The sequence below is a fragment of the Chrysochloris asiatica genome, unplaced genomic scaffold (genome assembly GCF_000296735.1).
Source record: "Chrysochloris asiatica unplaced genomic scaffold, ChrAsi1.0 scaffold00001, whole genome shotgun sequence".
In the NCBI taxonomy this organism is placed as follows: Eukaryota; Metazoa; Chordata; class Mammalia; order Afrosoricida; family Chrysochloridae; genus Chrysochloris; species Chrysochloris asiatica.
In genome coordinates, this window is record NW_006408519.1 from 21,147,536 (window position 1) to 21,167,428 (window position 19,893).

Below are 19,893 nucleotides of genomic sequence, written 5' to 3' on the forward strand. Positions count from 1 at the left end.
AGACTACCTCGAGCCCAGATTTGATGCATTAGACACAAATGACTGAAAACCAAGAGTGGTGGCATGGCACTGACATCATAAATTTTAAAAGCAAACTGTCATTAAAAAGACAGGAAAGAAAGAAAAGACCAAAACAGGTGTAGGAGACACTGAAATATGACCTTTTTTGGTGGGAAAATGGAAAATTACTTCGGAATTCTGGTGTAGCGCTGTAGGATAAGCACTGCATTGCAAGGTCGATTTGAACCACAAGAGCAGTGGTTCAAGCTCACCAGCAGCTTCTCAGAAATCCTATACAGGGTTACTACGAGTTGGAACTGACTCCACAACACTTAACAACAACAACAAATCAAACTACTTTATCTGAAAGTATGATACAAATGAAAGCAATTAAGTGGACGTTGTTTTTTGTTGTGTTGTTAAGTGCCGTCGAGTTGGTTCCGACCCATAGCAACCCTGTATAGGGTTCCCAAGGAGCAGCTGGTGAACCTGAACCACTGATCTTGCAGTTCAAACCGATTTTGCAGTCCAGTGTATTAACCCACAATGCCACACCAGGACTCCAAGTAGATGTTATGGTACATTTTAGAAAATGGTGGTGTGCCGTGGAGTTGGTTCCAATTCATAGCAACCCTAATAGGTTTTCCCAGGCTGTAACTCTTCTTCCCCCGCCCCCCCACCCCCCACTTTGCAACACGTTTCAGTGCTGCAGCCTATGGGTAAGTAGCCAGGCAATGGTTCAGGGGTACAGTTTGCTCTGGCATGGGACACAACGAGAGGCCCATGGGGAAGAGACTGCCATAAATCCAAACCCATGCATGAGGCTGTAATTCTTTACAAAAACAGAAAGCCTCATCTTTTTCCCATGGAACCGCTGATAGTTTCGAACTGCTGACCTTGAGGTTAGCAGCCCGAGTCATTGCCACTACAATACCAGAGTTTCTTTTGTAGAACAGGTAAAGGTAAAATCAATGGGTTTGGTGCATGTGCTTGGTGACATAGGAAGTGAGTGACATCTGTGGCCATGGGGAAACAAGGCTAAAGCTTGGTTCTCTCTATCACTGTCTCCCAGGACATGCTTGTTAAAATACCAAGTGAGAATCCAGGGCCCCCGTCTTGTGCAAGTTAGTTACATGGTCACCCAATTCTTTGATGGATTTCACCTGTTCATTCAGGTAATGTGTCTCAATGAAGTCACACAAATGGGGTCTCTCCTGTCAGTGGCCAGTTTGTGCAATTCCAGTAATGACTTATTCATGATTTTTTTCCCCCAGTGTAATACACACACCATTGCATTCAGACCACTCTCCCAATCATCACAGTCTGGTTTCTTGACGTCCTGAAGGAAGATTTGGCCACTTTGTTGGATCTGCGGTGTCATCAGTTTATCAACCTGTTCCCTCTCCTTGTTAGATTGGTGCAGAAAATATTTGGCAAAATTCTTCAAAGCCACAACATCGCGGTTGAAGTAGTAAGATATGGACAGGTAAACACAAGAGACATAGAACTCCTGATCCGGAGGTTGATGGTGGCCTTCAAGTCCTGGCTGTAGTTCTGGCACACCTACGAAGGGGTCATCATGGTGGGTTTGGAGGAGTGGCAGCGGCAGCATGGTGCCGGAGCAGCTGTGGGGACCTTGGGGTGTCAGAGGGTACAGCTGGTTGCGGGGAAGCTGGCGAGCGCCAGGTTCCATTCAAGCACTGTTGAAGCAGGAGACTGCAGCGACTCTGGTTAGAATGTCTAGCCTGAAATTTGCTTTTGAATGTAGAGATGCTAAAACAACTGGAAAAAATGGCAAAATAGAACAACTGAACAGAACATTTCAAAGAACAGCTCAAGACGGCAAAGTACAGAATTATACTGAAGTGTGCAATGACCTGGAGTTAGAAAACCAAAAAGGGAGAACACACTCAACATTTCTCAAGCTGAAAGAACTGAAGAAGAAATTCAAGCCTCCACTTGCAATACTCAAAGGTTTTATAGGAAAAATAATTGAAAGATGCAGGAAAGAAGCATCAAAAGAAGATAACAGTCATGCAGAATTCCTGTATCAAGAATAATTGTTTGATGCTCAACCATTTGGAGAGGTACCATATGATCAAGAACGGATGGTCCTGAAGGAGGAAGTCCAAGTAACACCAAAAACACTGGCCAAAAACAAGGCTCCAGGAACTGGCAGAATACAAATTAAAATCTTCTAACAAACTGATGCAGCACCAAGGCACTCATTCATCTATGCTAAGAAATTTGAAAGACAGCTACCTGGCTAACTGGATGAAAAAGATCCATATTTGTGCCCATTCCAAAGAAAGGGGACCCTACAGAATGTGATAATCATCAAATACTATCATTAATATCAGATGCAAGTAAAATTTTGCTGGAGATATTTCAAAAATGGTTGCAGCAGTGCATCGACAGGGAACTGCCAGAAACTCAAGCCAGATTCAGAAGATGATTTAGAATGAAGGATATCATTGCTGATATCAGATTCATCTTGGCTGAAAGCAGAGAATACCAGAAAGATGTTGTGTGGAACCAAAGTGACAAATTCACCCATAAACCCTAAATTTTTGCTCACTCACTGAGAAAAGGCAGAGATGCAGCTGAGATCTGTTCACTGTCTCTGACCTTGGACTTTAGTTACAAGGGACCTCCATGAAGTTGGAAGAGTGGTTGAGCCTTACTCCCTCTGAAGCCTTCTCATTAAAGACATAAGATTTACACTCTAACCTCTGAACTAACATTGTAATTGAAATTGTTCATTGTGATTCTCTCATTCTAATGAGGAGTTCTAGTGTAGGATAAGCACTAAACTACTAACCGAATGGTTGGCAATATAAACCCACCACATGCTCCATGGAAAGCCTGTATCAGGGTCGCTGTGAAAGAGAACCAACACTTAACAATAATTCTAATGAGTATTGTGAGATCTTACTTGCTTGTCATGCAATAAACTAAATGAGTTTATGGGTGACAAACCTGAGTATCTACTAATCTTTTTAGATAAAACTGGACACCACAGTCAGAATGAGTTGGGTTTGGAGGCTGACTTTGTCATTCACAACCTTGCTACATGCCATCAATATATTAAGATGCACTGATAAATACTAGTGATTGGAAGGCAAAAGTTAGAAAGAAAGAACTTCTATTTCCTCATCTGTAAAATGGGAATAATAACGTGGACCACACACACATTTGACATTTCAATGAGATCACAAACATAAAAGGCCTCTCTCTGTCTGGTACTCCCTAAGCATTTCCTAGCATTGCTGCATCTGAAAGTGCAAATATGTGCCCACTCGCAAACATTCTTACAACTTCTCCCAATTCCCATCATCCTTCTGCATTTTCTCTGAGTCCTTGCTTCCTGGGTTCCATCCCTAAAGACCAGCGTCCAAGCCACTCTCAGCCTTTCTCTTTACTTTCACACTTTCTCCCCAATCAGCTTCTCTCCTCCCAGCAGTCTGCTGTCCTGTGCATACGTCCAGACTCTCCTCTACCTTTTGACTCCTTCCCTTCCTCCTTCCTCCAGCAACTACTGTTTTACCAGAGAGCTTTAACTTCCTTCCCAGCATCTGTAATCAGCAGTGAAATGCTGAGCACAGCTGGATTTTCAAAGCCAATGGTTAATTGCAGGGAGCTGAGGGTGACCCAGTGGCAGTTTCAAGTATTTGGAGTGTGAAATAATGAAGATGCTGGTGAGCAGTAAGCCTGGAATCAGCGAACATCCTCCCCCCTCCACTCCTTTCACCCCCACCCCCAAACAGTTTCTGAGGGTTCTAATGAAAGCGCCTCTCCCAGCTGGCGAGGCTTGTGCAGGAGCAGAGAGGCAGACAGAGCCAGAGGCCGCCCCAGGGAGATGTGCAGCGGGGAGCGCGCATCCTCAGACCAGAAGAAAGATGTCAATGACTTCCAGTTACCATGGCAGCAGAGCTCAGGAAGGACTATACAAGAACTAAGCAGCAAACTCTTTAATGAGGTGGTGGTCTTGAGGGTCTAGGTCTCCCCTCAGCATAACAGTGGTTCCTGATCCCTATTACCACCAATGAATGGTCCTACCACCCCCCTGACACAGAAAACAGGCCTTACTGCCCCATGGCCAACCAGGGAACGGGATCAAACATGTTATAATCCCAGGTTGGTGACCAGTAAGCCAGAAAGAAACTACTTAGTGCCATTTACCATCTCTTTCTTTGCTAAATCCGAGAATTCAGGAAACAGATAGGTAGAAGGGAGACAGCCATCTTGTGATGCCATAAGTTTATCAATACGCAGATAAAAACTCAAAACACCAAACCTGTTGCCATTGATGTCCACTCATAGTGACCCTATAGGGTTTCAAAGGCTTTATGAAAGCAGACTACTTCTGGCTCACCGTGACCTTAAAACAATGTTAAGTTACCCAATGAACAATGTAAATGTATTGGGTAATCTACCCCTATCTAGAGGACACAATAGAGCTGCCTCTTAGGGTTTCTCCCTCCACCCTCATCCCCTACCTTTCTCTCAAGTTAAGACGTGTCTAATCTCCAGTCATACCACTCTCTGTCAGAGAGTTGAACTGTGGTGGCTTGTGTGTAGCTGTGAAGCTGAAAGTTGTATGCCACCCACAGTAGACAAGTTTTCAGTATAGTTTCCATATTAAGACAGATTGGAATCTATAAATCTAGGGAAAACTGGAAGTTGTCCAAAATGAAGTGGAATGAACAAAGATAGATAGCCTAGGCATTAGTGACTGGTATAAGCCATTTTCAATCAGATGATCAAAAGATTTACTATGCCCAGAACAATCAACTGAATAGGAATGGTATCACATTCATCAACAAAAAGAACATTTCAAGATCTATCTGGAAGTACAATGCTGATTGTGATAGGATAATATCTATACACCTACAAGCAAGACCAGTTAATTCTATTATTATTCAAATTTGCTAAGCAACCATTGAAGGATTCTGCAGTCTGAAATTGGTCAAACATTCATTCAAGATGTTTTGATAATTCCTGGTGATTGGACTGCAAAGGTTGGAAACAAAGAGGAAGGATCAGTAGTTAGAATATATGGCCTTGATCGTAGAAACAATTCTGGAGACAGCATGATGGAATTTTGCAAGACCAATACTTATTCATTGCAAATACCTTTTTCACACAACATAAAAGGCGACTATACACATGAATCTCACCAGATGGAATATACAGGAATCAAATTGACTGGGTCTATGTAAAGAGACGGTGGAAAGTGCAATATAATCAGTAAAACCAGGGGTATGGACAGACTGTGGAAAAGATGATCAACTGCTCATATGCAAGGTCAGCCTATTATTGTTGTTAGGTGCCTTTGAGTCAGTACCTACTCATAGCAACCCCATGTACAACAAAATACTGTCTGATCTTGTACCAATCTTACAACTATTGCTATGCTTGAGCCCATTGCTGCCACCACTGTGCCACTCCATCTCCTTGGGAGTCTTCCTCCTTTTTGCTGACTCTCTGCTTTCCCAAGCATGATGTCCTTCTCCAGGGACGGTTCCCTCCTGATAATATGTCCAAAGAGAATGAGAAACAAAGTGTCGCCATCCTGGCTTCTAAGGAGCATTCTAGCTGTACTTCTTCCAAGACAGATTTGTTCGTTCTTCTGGAAGTTCATGGTACCTTCAATATTTTCCTCAAATGTACCAATTCCTCTACGGTCTTCCTTAGTCATTGCTCAACTTTAACATTTTTATAAGGTTATTGAAAATACCATGATTTGAGTCAGGCACACCTAAGTCCTCAGACTGACATCTTTGCTCTCGAATACTTTAAAGAGGTCTTGTGCTGCAGATTTGCATAATGCAATACATCATTTGATTTCTTTATTATTATTATATATTGTGAACTGAGTGATAATTTACATGGGAGAACATCGGCTTTACACCATTGTTATAATGATTACAACCTCCTCCATGCAACATCATTCAATAGTATTTGCTTCCATTCCCTCTGTTTTCCTTTTTATTGTGGGGGTGGGGGGGTGGGGAGATATACACAAAAGCACTGAGGAATATATAATAATTTAAACAACCAACGAGCACATTCTGCAAGCCTTCCTCCTGGCAGCCAGCACTCAGTCCCTCTCTTTCCATGAGTCTAGAGTCCTCAGCAGCTCCTTCTCTCCATATCCTCATCTCTGCCTCTATCTCTGGTGTCGCTACTTCTCTGGATAGGATCCCGCATTCTGCTTGTGCTCTTCTCCCTTGATGGTCCTAGAGTCTTCTGTTTCTGGACTGTAAGGTTAACCACTCCCCTTTTTTTGTTACAAAACTTCTACCTTTACAGTTGTGACAGTCACAATTAGTCATGATAACAATTGCTCACTATTGAATCATAAGAATCTTATCCCCATCTCTTTTCAACAGACCCGTCTAGACAAGATGAAAACTGTTCAGTGGGGACTCTATTTTCCCCTCCACACTCTGAAACTAAACTCCCTCTTAAAAACTTGTAAGCCAGTCACTTCATGCCTTTAGGTGCCAATGTCTAAGTTGCCCATCCCTATCTACCCTGTATACAGAGGGGATAGGATTGATACTTAATGTGAAGACTCCTTCCCTCTCAGTTGGTATTTTGAGCTACTACATCCATGAGTATAGGTAAAGTTCATAAAATTGTAGCAATTTACCCTTGTTTCCTTTACCAAAAATAGTTTTTTGTTTTGTTTTGTTTTGTTGTTTTATCTTCCTCTAGTCGAGTTCTGATTATCAAGCCATCGAGGCCAAGTCAAATGGGTACAAGTTCATGAGAGTCAGAATATGACTCTGGACAAATTCTGTATGAATTTAGAGCTCACCTTATGAACAGATTTGGTGCATTAGAGACAAATGACGAAAACCAGAAGAGCTGTAGTACAACATCAGAACATCATACAGGAAGAAAACAAAGGTCATTAAAAAGACAGGAGAGACAGAAAAGACCACAGTGGAGATCAGAAGAGACTCTGAAATTTGCTCTCTAGCGTAGACATGCTAACGTGAATGGAAAAAATGAGGAAATCAAATAGCTGAATAGAAAATTTCAAAGGGGAGCTTGAAGAAAGACCATAAAAGAATTGATGCATTTGAGCTATGATGTTGAAGGGAAATATTGAAAGTACTATTGACTGCCAGAAGAACAAACAAATCTGTGTTAGAAGTACAACTAGAATGCTCCTTAGATGCCAGAATGGTGAGAATTAATTTCTCATGCTTCAGACATGGTATCAGTAGGGATGAGTTCCTGGAAAAGGACATCATGCTTGCTAAAGTGAAGGGTCAACAAAAAGAGGAAGACCCCCAGGAAGATGGATTGGAACAGTAGTAGCAGCAATTGGGCTCAAACGTAACAACAAATGTGAGGTAGGTGCCGGCCTGTTGTACATGGGGTCACTGTGACTCAGAACCAACTTGATGTGACCTAACCACAAAAAGAACTCTTCAGCAAGTGATCCACCTTCCCTCCCCTTCCACCCCATAAAGTTTCCAAGACTGTAATCTTTATGGAAGAGACTGCCACATCTTTCTCCCACAGACACTGAAACAGCTGATCTTTTGGCTAGCAGCCAAATGTTTAACCACTACACTGCCAGGACTCCTTTTAATGAGGTACTCACCCACTGCCTTCGAGTCTATCCAACTCAGACGGACCCTACAGAACACAGTGAAACTGCTCCATTGGGTTTCTAAGGCTGTAAGTCTTTCTTCTGTGTATCGGCTGGTGGATTCAAACCACCAACCTTTTGGTAAGTTCTCTGAAGATCCTTCAACTTTCAAACTGAAGCATGTCTTTTTTGTTGTTGTGGTGGTTGTAAGTGCTTACTACATGTCAGCACTAGGAACAGAACAATGGAAATTCCAGAGACCCTGTCCCCTTGGAGCTTATAGTCAAAAGTTGTTGTTGTTATGTGCCGTGGAGTCGGTTCTGACTCATAGTGACCCTGTACAGGGTTTCCGAGGCTGTAAATCTTTACGGGAGCAGAAAGCCTCATCTTTCTCCTGCGGAACAGCTGGTAGTTTCAAACTGCTGACCTTTTGGTTCCCAGCTGGATACGTAACCACTACGCTACCAGAGAGGAGGTACAAAAAAAAAAAACAAACCCAATGCATTTCCACAGATAAGAAGCCCATTTGCTGCCTTTGTCCCTGTGCATTTCTTTGTTTGTAAATACCCACTAGCCTCATCCTCCCTGTTGGCCTCCCATCTCTTCCTTCACCCTTGTAGCAAAGTCCTTACAGGCCTTCTGCTTTCTTTTAAGATCAAAGACCACAGCCTTCAGTATGGACTGCACCTCAAGTTCCTGGTTGGACCCTGACTGTTGCCTCCTTTTACTTTAATTGGAACACAAGATGTGTGTGTGTATGTGTGTGTGTGTGATGAAAGCCACATCAGCAGAGGTGAAGTGTACAGTGGGGCAGGGCATTAGGCTTTGGAGGAGTTTAAACCACAGCCAGCGGGTAAGAAGGCCCCATTACAGAGGCATTTACAATAGGGGGAGGGGCTCCACTCTAGAAAGATCCAGTCAGGCAAAGCAACTACCTGCAGTCCCTGGAGAGTTATGCTTACGCCTTGCATTTCCCATGTGATTTCCCAAGTGCTTTATAAGCCCTGCCTGAGCGTTTTCTTCCCAAGAGAACAATAATGGAAGTAGAGACACAGAAGTGACTAGGAGAATGATGGTCCTCCTACGCTTTCTGCATCTAGGTATTCGGGGTCCTCAAGTTTAAACCACAGATTATATGGTGGGGCATGCTGAAGAAACTACACCACACCCTAACCCCACTCCCCATTCTTCCTTCTTTGCAAACCCTGGATTCTTGCACTTAACAACTTAGAACAGTAGGGGCTGAGCAAACGCAAACCAGAAATGTCCCAGTCAGCACTTTGAATATAGGATTTATCAGTTCCAAATAAGGGTGTCATATGGGTGATACAGCGAGTGCCAGCTGGTAGCTGAAATTCAAAGGGCTTCTTGGTCTGTACAATCAATCATAGGAAGCAAACAGAAGCTCATTTGTTCTTTGTCACGCTCAACAAAACTTCTCTTTCTCGCTTTGTAAAGTTAATTTTGCATTTCTCTGTTTTCCTTTTTCTTATTCTTTTCTTCCTTCCTTTCTTTTTTTTCCCCCTATATTCTTGGAAACATTTTTCTGCCAATCACTGTCAGCGGCTATTCAGACCTGGGTAGAGCAGCGGCAGATGCACAATTAGATGTACAGACTTGGAAATGAGCTACTGAGGGTGCGTGGGTGGGAATATTCCTCTCACTAGAAAGAGCAGAGAAAACACTAAATACTAATTCAGCCTCAGACAAATTCTAATCTAATAAGAATCATTCTTCAAGTGCCAACCAACACAGGCCAGGAAAACAGAATTGAACCCTTCATCACAAAGAAGTAATTTCTTTTAAGTAATATTAGAAATGCAATTCTCCTCAAGAGAAGGTGCTGAGATTTATGTGTGATGCTGATATGTTTAAGGCAGATTAGGAAAAGACAACCGTGCCAATAGTGGCCTCCCATCCCAAGAAGTCAAGAATCACCCAAAACAGCATGTATGACGATGGTGTTGGTTATCCAGGTCACCTAATCCTGTGCCAGAGTGGTCAGGTGAAGGGAAACAGGTTTTTAAGGACAATGGCCCATTTTAGGAAGCAGTTAAGGTTTCTTGTGTTTAAGAAAAGCCATGGATTGGAGAAAAAACTGATGAAGAAATTTAGAAACTCTGTAACTCTCCTGGATCCTCTCAGCCAACACTGACTGACCTGGACTAACCCATGTTTGTCAGTTTTCCAAAATCAATCCTCCACCTCACCGTCAAAGGGGCTCACAGGAGCCACCCCACACTGCGAGCCCACACAAACAGCATTGTAGGGCCTCAGGCTGGAGGAGGGTCACAGGAACAGAATGTAATTGGCCTAAACCTCCTGCTTACCTTGCAGCACGTCTATCAACGTTAAAGTTTCCTACTGACTCCCACATACACTCCCAGCACTAATTTCCTTATCTGTTTCTGTGTTTCATCATTTTAATACAGTGGGGATGGTTGGAACCTCATTTAAACTCTGAGAGGAGCTGGCTATTGATGGCTTGATTAAAAAAGTCTTCCGCAATAAGGCCATTGTGACCTGATGCCCGGCAAGGAGCAGATAAATCCCAACTTCTTTGATCTTTTTCTGCAAGGTCTCCACTGGGGTTTCCTTGGAGTGTGTGCTTCCTGGAGTGTCCTTTTGCAGCACTGATTCTGAAAGGAAGGAACGTTAAGAAAGAATAGAAACTCTCTACAAGGTCAAAACAACTCGATGGCACTTGACAACAAGCAACATGACATACTGGCTGTAACTAAGCTTCAGGGACCTGAGGTCATGTGTAGATCTGCTCTTGCTCTGATACGTCTTCCTCCTTTGCCTGTTCAGGAAAAAAGCAAATCTACTGGCTTTTCCCACACAACACAAAACTTGTTCCAGGTGAGAGCAGTCATCCAGCCTTTCAAAGACGAGGTATTTTATTATTTTCAACCTTCACATTTAGCATCGTGACTGTGTCCAGAATAACTGGGCTTGTTTCAGCCAGATAATTAAACTAAGAAAGAGTCCACTTTTATGTCATACTTTTCCTTTAAGACAAAAAATCAACCATAACTTCTTTTGATACATGTTAAAATCATTCAACCTCCCACCAATTTTTGAGAATCACTGATTTATCCCACGTGGCCTAGGAGATTTCATTGAGCTTCACTTTTAGTAGTTTAGTTACAAAACAACAGGTTATTTATTTTTTTTAATTGAATTTTTGGGAAATAAAAACAGACCAGCTTTTTCAAACCATACGTACCACTCCTACTCCCCAAACTCTACCACCACGTTGAAGGATGGTGAACACTGCAGGGACATTTAACAAATGACATCCATCCATACAGGACTGCATTTTATCTCTAGATTTTTCCACTGGAAAACCAAATTTACTGTCATGAAGTCAATTCCAACTCATCACAACACTGTATAGGGTTTCTGAGGCTGTAAATCTTTACAGCAGCAGAAAGCCTCATCTTTCTCCTGCATCATGACTGGTGAATTTCAAGTGCAATCCAGTGTACCAGGGTCCCTCTTCTCCACTGAAAGAAATATTAATATGGACAACTCAAGGGACAAAAGGGACTAGTGCATGAAAGGAAGAAGAGTGATACTGTTTCTGTGGCTGGTCTCTGACACACTGCGGCTTCTGGCTCACAGATCTGATTCTGTTGAAGTTCTCACCCTGAAGCAGCACCTGGTTTCCTGATTCAAGCTTCTCCTTCGTTAAAACAGGCTCTTTCCCAGAAGGATCGTGGGTGTTTCTAATGCTTCTTGAGTTTAATTGGACTTGTGGGTCTGAGAAGTCTCCACCACACTGGAGAGTAAGGGAGTCCCAGAGCAAGAGATTGTGCTCACATTCCTCAGGCCCTCGGTTGTGTTGGCCTGAGTCCTAAGTCCAGTGAGTTGTGATCTGAGCCAATCCCATAACCAATTTCAGTACCTCAGTTTCCCCACCCATAAAATTTAGCTCTGGGACTTGCGAGTCTTAATGAGCATTAACCTTTCCTGAATAAATTAACCAGGTGCCGGAAACATCTGTGACTGGAAACAGAGAATGCTGTACAAACAGAGTATACTATTCTTACACACAGACTGTGGCTAAAACTCAAATTTTTACCCTGACTTCATCCTAATTCTTATTCACAGGTATCTTGGGAAACTAGTTAACCTCTTCTCCTTCTTGCTATTAAATTGCTGTTAAGTGCCTTCAAGTCAATTCTTGCACATAGTGATCCTGTATAAGGTTTCCAAGGAACAGCTGGCAGATTTGAACTGCCGACCTTGTAATTACCAATCCAGTGATTATCTACAGTACCACACCAGGACTCCTGTGGCCTAGACTATATTTGAGCAATCCACCTTCTCATTTACCATTCTTTATTGTACTCAGAACTCTTGGTGTGGTACTGTAGGACAAGCACTGGACTGAGAATCACAAGATTGGCAGTTCAAACCCACCAGCTGCTCTTCAGAAATGCTATACAGGGTTGCTATGAGTCACAACCAACTTGATGGCACTTAACAACAATTCTACTCAGGAGTCCTGGTGTGGCACTGTAGGATAAGCACTGGACTGTTAACCGCAAGGTCAGCAGCTCAAATCTACCAGCCACTCCTTGGAAACCTTATATAGCGTTGCAGTCAATGGGAACCAACTCAATGGCACTTAACAACAACTACAATAATTCTATTCAGGACAAAAGATTTTCTGTGAAAAAGTGAACGAATTCATTGTTGTTACAGTGCCTTTCTCCACTTACGTCACATAACAATACTCTAAAAATAAATGTCCCCAAAGAATCTGCAAACCGTTTGAACTGCAAGGTCAGCAGTTCAAGCTCACCAGCTGCTTCTCGGAAACCCTATACAGGGTCGCTATGGGTCGGAACTGACTCAATGGCATTTAACAACAAAAACAAAGAATCTAGGCTCCATACAGACAAAGTATTTGTCGTATTTACCAGTATATTGCCAAAGCCCAGCAGAGTTCTGATTCATAGAGGATACAAAAAACACATTTGTTGTATAAATGAACAAATAATAGCCCTAGGAAAAAATAGGATAGAGCTTTAGGCTGTATTTACTGTCTCCCGCCATGCTATCCCCAGTTTGTAAGTTTATTAGGGCAAAAATACTATTGCCACATGATAAACAAGTTCATTAAGGTTCAGAGTAGTCTATTTGACATGGTCAATGGCAGAACTGGAACCAAATCATAGGTCTCCAAATGCCCGATTTAGTCTTGTTGCCTTTACAGCACAGTGTTTTCCTCTGTCTATAGGAAGTGTTGGCAAATTATGGCTTGTGGCCAAATCCAGCCATACATCTGATTGTTATATATAAAGTTTTATTGGAACACAATCATGGTCTTTCACTTACATATTACCTATGACTACTTTTCCACTGCAATGGCAAGGGTGAGTAGTTGTGACAGAAATCTTATGACCCACTAAGCCAAAGGTATTTATTACCTGGCCCTTGCCAGGACAAACATCCATCATTCTTCTGAAATGCCACATGAGTCCCGGGCGCTGGTGCAAGAAACAAGGGTTCTGTGGAAACACTGTTTTGGTCACACAGTCTATTCAATGAACTACCACTTAATGATGCTTACTACTGTGAAGTGCAAAAGCTCATTTAATTTTTCAAGCAATCCTATGAGGCATTGTTCTTGTTAACTGCCGTCCAGTTGGCTCCAACTCATAGCAACCTTAATAGGGTTTCTGAGGGGTGACTGGTGGGTTTAAACTGCCACCTTGTGGTTCAAAACAACTTTCGGTCCAGTGTCTATCCTACTGTGCCACACTCGGACTCCAATCCTATGAAAGTATGCATTATTATTTTTTTTTAATGTTTTATTGTAAATTGTGTGATATTCTACATGGGAGAACATCAGCTTTACATTCATTCCATCATCCATCATTTCATTGGCATAGTTACCATCCCATCCATGCATCCTCACCCAACCAAGGGGTGTATCCTGTAAGCCTGCACACACCCACCCACCCCCCATCACAGTCCTCAGCCCCTTTCCATCTCGTGATCCCGAGGCTCCAGCCACACCATATCTTGACGTCATCTTCTCTGCCTCCATCTCAGGCCCCACCGCCTCTCTGGGTAGGATTCTGCTCTTTGCTCTTCTCCATCGATGGTCCCAGGGTCCTCCACTTCTAGACTGAAAAGTTTATCACTCCTCTCTTTGCTACAAAAAGTCCATCTCTAGATTTCCAACCCTCACAATCAGTCCTGATAACAATCATTCACAACTGCATCATAAGAGACCCATCTGTATTTCGTTTCATCAGCCCTTCCTGGACAGGCTGGACACTATTCACTGGAGACTCTGCCTTCCTCCACGCCCTTTGGATCTAGGTTCCCTCTTGAAAGCTTGTAAGCCAGTCACTTCTTACCTTTGTATCCCTCCCCCCATTTTGGGTAGCCAATGTCCAAGTTGCCCATCCCTGGCTACCCTTTGTGTGGAGGGGGTGGGAATAGTTCTTGCAGCAGGGATTTGTTTCCTCTTTTGAGCTACTGCATTTATAGGTGTAGGTCATGTTTATCGAATTGTATCAGATGACGCTCTTTTTCCTCTTCTTTCTTCTTCGGGTTGAGCTCTGTTTATCTAGTCATTGAAGTCCGGCCAAATGGGTTTCATCTGCAAGTGTTGATGTTCTTACGTCTGTCCGGCCTCTTTTTATCACCTGGCCACCCCGCTCTCCACTCTAGACCTCTGTGGCTGTATAAGGTATGCATTATTAAAATGAGCCCGAGTAGAATGGTGGTTAAGCACTCAACTTCTAACCAAAAGTTATCAGTTCAAACCCACCCAATAGCATTATTGGAAAAAGACCTTGCAATTAGCAGCCCAACACTATACTACTAGGGCTCCTTTGAGAAATTTATTGTTGTTGTTGTTGTTGCTAAGTGCCATCAAATTAGTTTCAGCTCATAGCAACCCTGTATGGGGTTTCTAAGGAGTGGCTGGTGAATTGGAACCACCGGCCTTGTGACTAACAATCCTGTGAGTTTGAACCGCCGACCTTGTGGTTAACAATCCTGTGCTTATCCTATAGCGCCACACCAGAAAGACTGTTGTCGTTGTTAAGGGCTGTCATTTTGGGTCCAACTCATAGCAACCCTATATAGCGCTTCTGAGGAGCAACTGGTAAGTTTGAATCAACAACCTTGTGGTTCAAACCAATCTTGCAATCCAGTGCTTATCCAGTGCATCACAACAGGACTCCACACCAGAATGATGGCTATGTCTTTTTATCAGATTCTTTGAGAGAGTCAGTTGGTGAGAAAGGCATTGGGTTCTACAAAGTAGTCATTTATGCAAAGGCCGTTCCTATTCAAGCAGGAATGAGTTTGTAACTAGACTATGTGTCCTTTTTCATATGTAATAGGTGCAAAGGTTCTTGGCTTTACTATGAGGAAGTTGCAAGAGAAGTGCTTTTGGAAAATCCCAGATGACCCTTTCATGACCCATGGGACAGATAGTGCCCACCTGTATTTTCCACCTCTGGGATTTTGTGGGAAGTTCTTATCCCATGTTAAGTGCATGCTGCCATCTGGTGAGGATCTGTATAATTGCATGAATCTGAAAAAGCAGGCCTCAGCTCACCAACTCCAGCACCAAACACCCCTCAAGACATATGTGTCTCACTGTTGTTAGGAGTCCTGGTTGGCACTGCGGGTTAGTGGTCGAACTGCAAGGTTGGTGGCTCAACCTCACCAGCCACTCCTCGGAAACCTGTACAGGGTCATTGAGTCAATTCTAACTCACAGCAACCCCATATAGAGTTTCCAAGGAACAGCTGGTGAGTTTGAGTCGCTGACCTTGCAGTTCAAAGCGACTTTGTGGCTCTATTCTCATTGTACAGCACCACATCAGGACTGTTACTAACTGTGTCAACATTCGTATCATTGCCCTTGTGAAGTACTGTCAAGTCAGTCCCGACTCATAGCAACCCTGTATTGGACTGCTGAGAAGCAGCTAGTGGGTTTGAAATGCCAACCTTGTGGTTAGCAGTCCAGTGCTTATCCTACAGTGTCCCCTGCCAATTTTTAAATTTCATTCAAAATGCCTCCAGTTACTAAAAATACATGGTTTCAATTAAAAATTCCAAGCAGAAAATAATTCTGTCTTGAAAGGGTTAAGTAAGGTTTATAATTTTAGGTGAAAGCACGTAGGACTGGTCTAAACTGGTTATGGTGTTTCTGGTTGGCAGACTTTATACTTCATTTTATATATTAAAGGTTTTGCTAATTCTTTAAATAAAGAACCCAGTCTTGTTCTAAGTAAGCCTTTCCAGTATTTACTTACCCAGAAAAGTTAGGGTTTCTTTCTCAAGTAACACCTATTAATATTCCACCAAATTTGTGTTCCTTGGAACCCACTTTGGGAAACAGCTCCACTCACTTCTACCCAACCACAGAGCCTACACCCTTTCATAGACACTGCCATCCCTTCTCCATTTCTGCAGTCATCTCCCTTCTCCGCAGAATACCCACCCAAATGCTCTGGACATGCCCAATTTCAGACACACTGTACCTCACTACACAGGCAAATGGAATTCCATTTTCACTGAAGGAACCTGGAATAATCCCTGCTATTGCTGCGGGCTAATTCCATTTACAGAATAATGAAGCTCCATCCTTGTGTGGCATTGGATGTTCATCTAATACATTTTAACCACCCTACACCTACAGTTTGCAATGCAAATAACCTACATCTTCCATCAAAACCGTTCGTTTCCCAGAGGCATATCTATACAAGATAGCGTCTGTGGCAATTAGATTTAACTTACTGAACGATGGCTCACAGCTGGCAATGGAATTGGCCATGGTGAATAAAATCTGCTCATTGGTGCCCCATTCTCAAGAGGCGCCCAGAGTATGTGCCATGCCTGCCGTCCACAAGATAGATACACCTCTAAATCCAAATTCTTCTTTAGATTTATGTGTTGGTTACGTTGCAGAATTTTTCAGAATAATAGTATCCCAAAAATTGAGGTTGCCTTTCAGTCCAAGTCAATTTAGCAGCATGGTACATGTGTAGGTGGGGTTTTCTCTTTTCTTAAAGAGCGAAAAATTGTTTATTTATGTAAAGGTAGCTGTCAGAGCCACATCAAGTACACGTTTCTTTCTGAGAATAATCTAAGTCCATAACTTGTCACAAGTGCCCGTCTCTGCTCCCTCCTAAGAGATAAATTAGGTAAGGAGGTTAGAAACCTATCATAACCAATGACAGGCATCCATGCACAAAAATATCAAGTCTCAGGTTGAATATTTTATTGCCATATTTTGAAACAACTGGTTAGGCAGCTGCTACTGTTATCTTCCAATTACTTCTCATTTTTCCAGAGTTTTAAATGCAAGCTGTAAGAAATTAAATCTAAATTTCAATATGCTCTTTTCCTACAATAATAGTAATAATAAAGACTATTTCAGAAAACACTGCAAAAAAAAAAAATTGAAGTGGAAAGGAAGACAGCGATGTTGGCAGCAAGAAAGAAGGGAACTGTCCTGTCTTCACTTGCCTTGAGGGATGCAGAGAGGCTATCCTTAATTCCATCCAGAAACTTCTCTGAATAGGCTCTGAGCACTAAGAATTGCAGCTTGCCAAAAATGTACTTCTTCTTGCCAGTTTTATCAAGATCCTTAAGAAGAAATCCCTTTGCAGAATACTGAAAATCTTACAAGCTCTGATGGAACACTCCATCCATGGTGCTCAAACTTTCTACCAAGTTAAGTGCCGTCGAGTCGGTTCCGACCCATAGCGACCCTGTACAGGGTTTCCAAGGGTGTATATCTTTACGGGAGTAGAAAGCCTCATCTTTCTCCCGCGGAGCAGCTGGTAGTTTCGAACCGCTGACCTTAAGGTTCGCAGCCCGATTCGTAACCATTACGCTACCAGACTCCTTACCCCAAGGAAAACTCTAAAATGACCTCCTCTTAAGCCCGTAGTTTAACTTGAGTTGATTCTGATTTAGAGTGAGCCAACAGGAGAGGGTGGAACTGCTCCAATGTTTCCGGAGTGTGCCTAGTGGGGCAATAGTTCGTTATCAACCAAAAGGTCAGCAAAGGTTGGAACCCACCCTCTGCTCTGTGGGAGAAGGGTGTGGCAATCGGCTTCCATGAAGATTACAAACTTAGAAACCCTATGGGATGGTTCTGCGCTGTCCTTTAGGGTCACTGTGCGTCAGAATCGATTCCACGGCAATAGGTTTGTTTCGTTTTGTTTTGATATCTTTACGGAAGCAGAGTGCAACATCTTTCTCCAAAAGGTTCAAACCGCTGACCAGGGCTCCTAATGGGTCCCATTTGGAGAATATCATTTTCAACAAAATTGGGCATGAGTCTATAGAAGACCGTGACAGAGACTTAAGTGGTTAACAGACCTTTTTTCATGAATTATGGGGCTTGTGTTTAGCAATTCTATTTTTCCTATAAAGAGAACACATATTCTAAATTTCTATTTTCTTTGTTTATTTTAATCTGACTTCTTGACGCATTTTGGAAAAGCTGAGGATGAGTGTAGGAGGCAGAATGTCATAATACCTTTTCTTCCTGCTGCTGGGATTGAACACAAATTTCAAAATAGGATTAATGTTACCAGGAGGGTGAAACTTCCTCCCGTACTTCAGATCTGTCATCGGGAGAAGGGTAAGATGTTTGGCAAAATTCAAGGCCAGTGAAAAAGAGGAAGAGCCTGAGCAAGATGGATTGACAGAGTGGTTGCAACCATAGGCTCGAACCTGACAACGATCCTAAGGATGGCGCAGGACCAGGCAGTGTTTCCATCTGTTGGACGTAAGGCCGCTTTGAGTAAGAGTTGACTCGTTGACACATAACAACAACGAAGGCTCATCTCAGTGCCGAGGCTCTGAAGCGGCACACAGTTGCTGTTATTTTCAACACAGAACACTTCACTTTCGCAGCTCTTGCCTGCTGCAATCTGCAGGCAGGTAAATTGTTGTTGTTGTTAAGCGCTGTCGAGTCGGTTCCAACCCATAGCGACCGGACAGCGTTCGGAACAGGCAGCTCCTTCCTGCCTTCCGCTTTCTCGCTCCTCCTCTTTATTCTCTTCAACTCCATGGCAATTGTTCTGGCCAAACAGGCCTCCAGGCCTGGCTTCTCTGCTCTGGACCACACAGGACCGTGTAGAGTTAGCTCCTCTATGGTGACTTACCTGGTGTGGCGCTGGAGGTCAATGCGCCAGACTGCAAAGTCGTTTGAACTGCAAGGTCGCCAGTTCAAGCTCACCAGCTGCCGACTTTGTGGTTTAAAAAATGAACCGTGGTGGCACAGTGGGTCAAGTGCTGGGCTGCGAACTACCACAAAACTTTCTGCTTTCGTAAAGATTTACAGCTTCAGAAATCCTGTGGGGCAGCTCTATTCTGACCTATAGGGAAATGACTGGAGAGCAATGGGTTCATACTGGTGCAAAAATGAGCCCCAGTATAAATCAGAATCACCTTGAGGACTTGTTCAAACACAGGTAACTGCTCTCCACCCTCCACACCCCTGACAGGAAGTCTGGGTGGAGACCTGAGAATTTTCATTTTCATCCTAAGTTTTTAGGGTTTTATTGGCCCAGGGGCCATACATTGAGAACTAAAAGGTCAGTTTGAACAGCAAGGTCTGCAGTTCAAACTCAGCAGCTGCTCCTTGGAAACCCTACACAGAGTTGCTATGAGTCGAACTGACTCAATGGCACTTAACAATAAACCAACAAATGGTAGTTAACTAAGCTTCTTTTGTCCCCAATGTTGAGCACAGTTCAGGACACGTTTCTTTGCTGAATGAGCCACAGAAAATACACCGTTAACTTAGCACAAAGGAAAGACCAGAGGAATCACCATTTTCAAAGTGTATGTTTATAATTCTACTTTTGTCTCAAGAAAGTGACGTTCCACTTGCAAAGCTAAAACCCACTTGTCAAGGTAGAGATAAAGATGTCCAGAGACGTAGACATACTAAACTAACAAGCTAAGCAACACTCAAATTATTTTTCAAGGAAAAGTGCCGCATCTCTTGGTTGGCTGATTGGTTGGTTGGTTTTTTTTCTCTCCTAGACTTAATGAGAGTCAGGTCCTAATCAGAAGATCATTTGTAGGTCTAAGAGTGCTTTAACTCGGGTTTCCTGCTAGCACTGAATACAGTCAGGATTCCTAGAAGGTTTGCATCACCAGCCTCTAATTGTTTCTCTGCAGAGCACCCCAAATTGTTACAATCTGTAGATACAAGATGGAAGTAGCTCTTGGGAGATTGTCATCTCAGATTTGCCACATCAGGGCTTCATCAAC

At 42.9% G+C, this 19,893-nt stretch overlaps 1 pseudogene; it reads right to left on the reverse strand.

Annotated features, from left to right (window-relative positions):
* Positions 1 to 925: 925 nt before the first annotated feature.
* Positions 926 to 19,155, reverse strand: LOC102827547 (annotated as a pseudogene).
* Between the last annotated feature and the right edge of the window lie 738 nt (positions 19,156 to 19,893).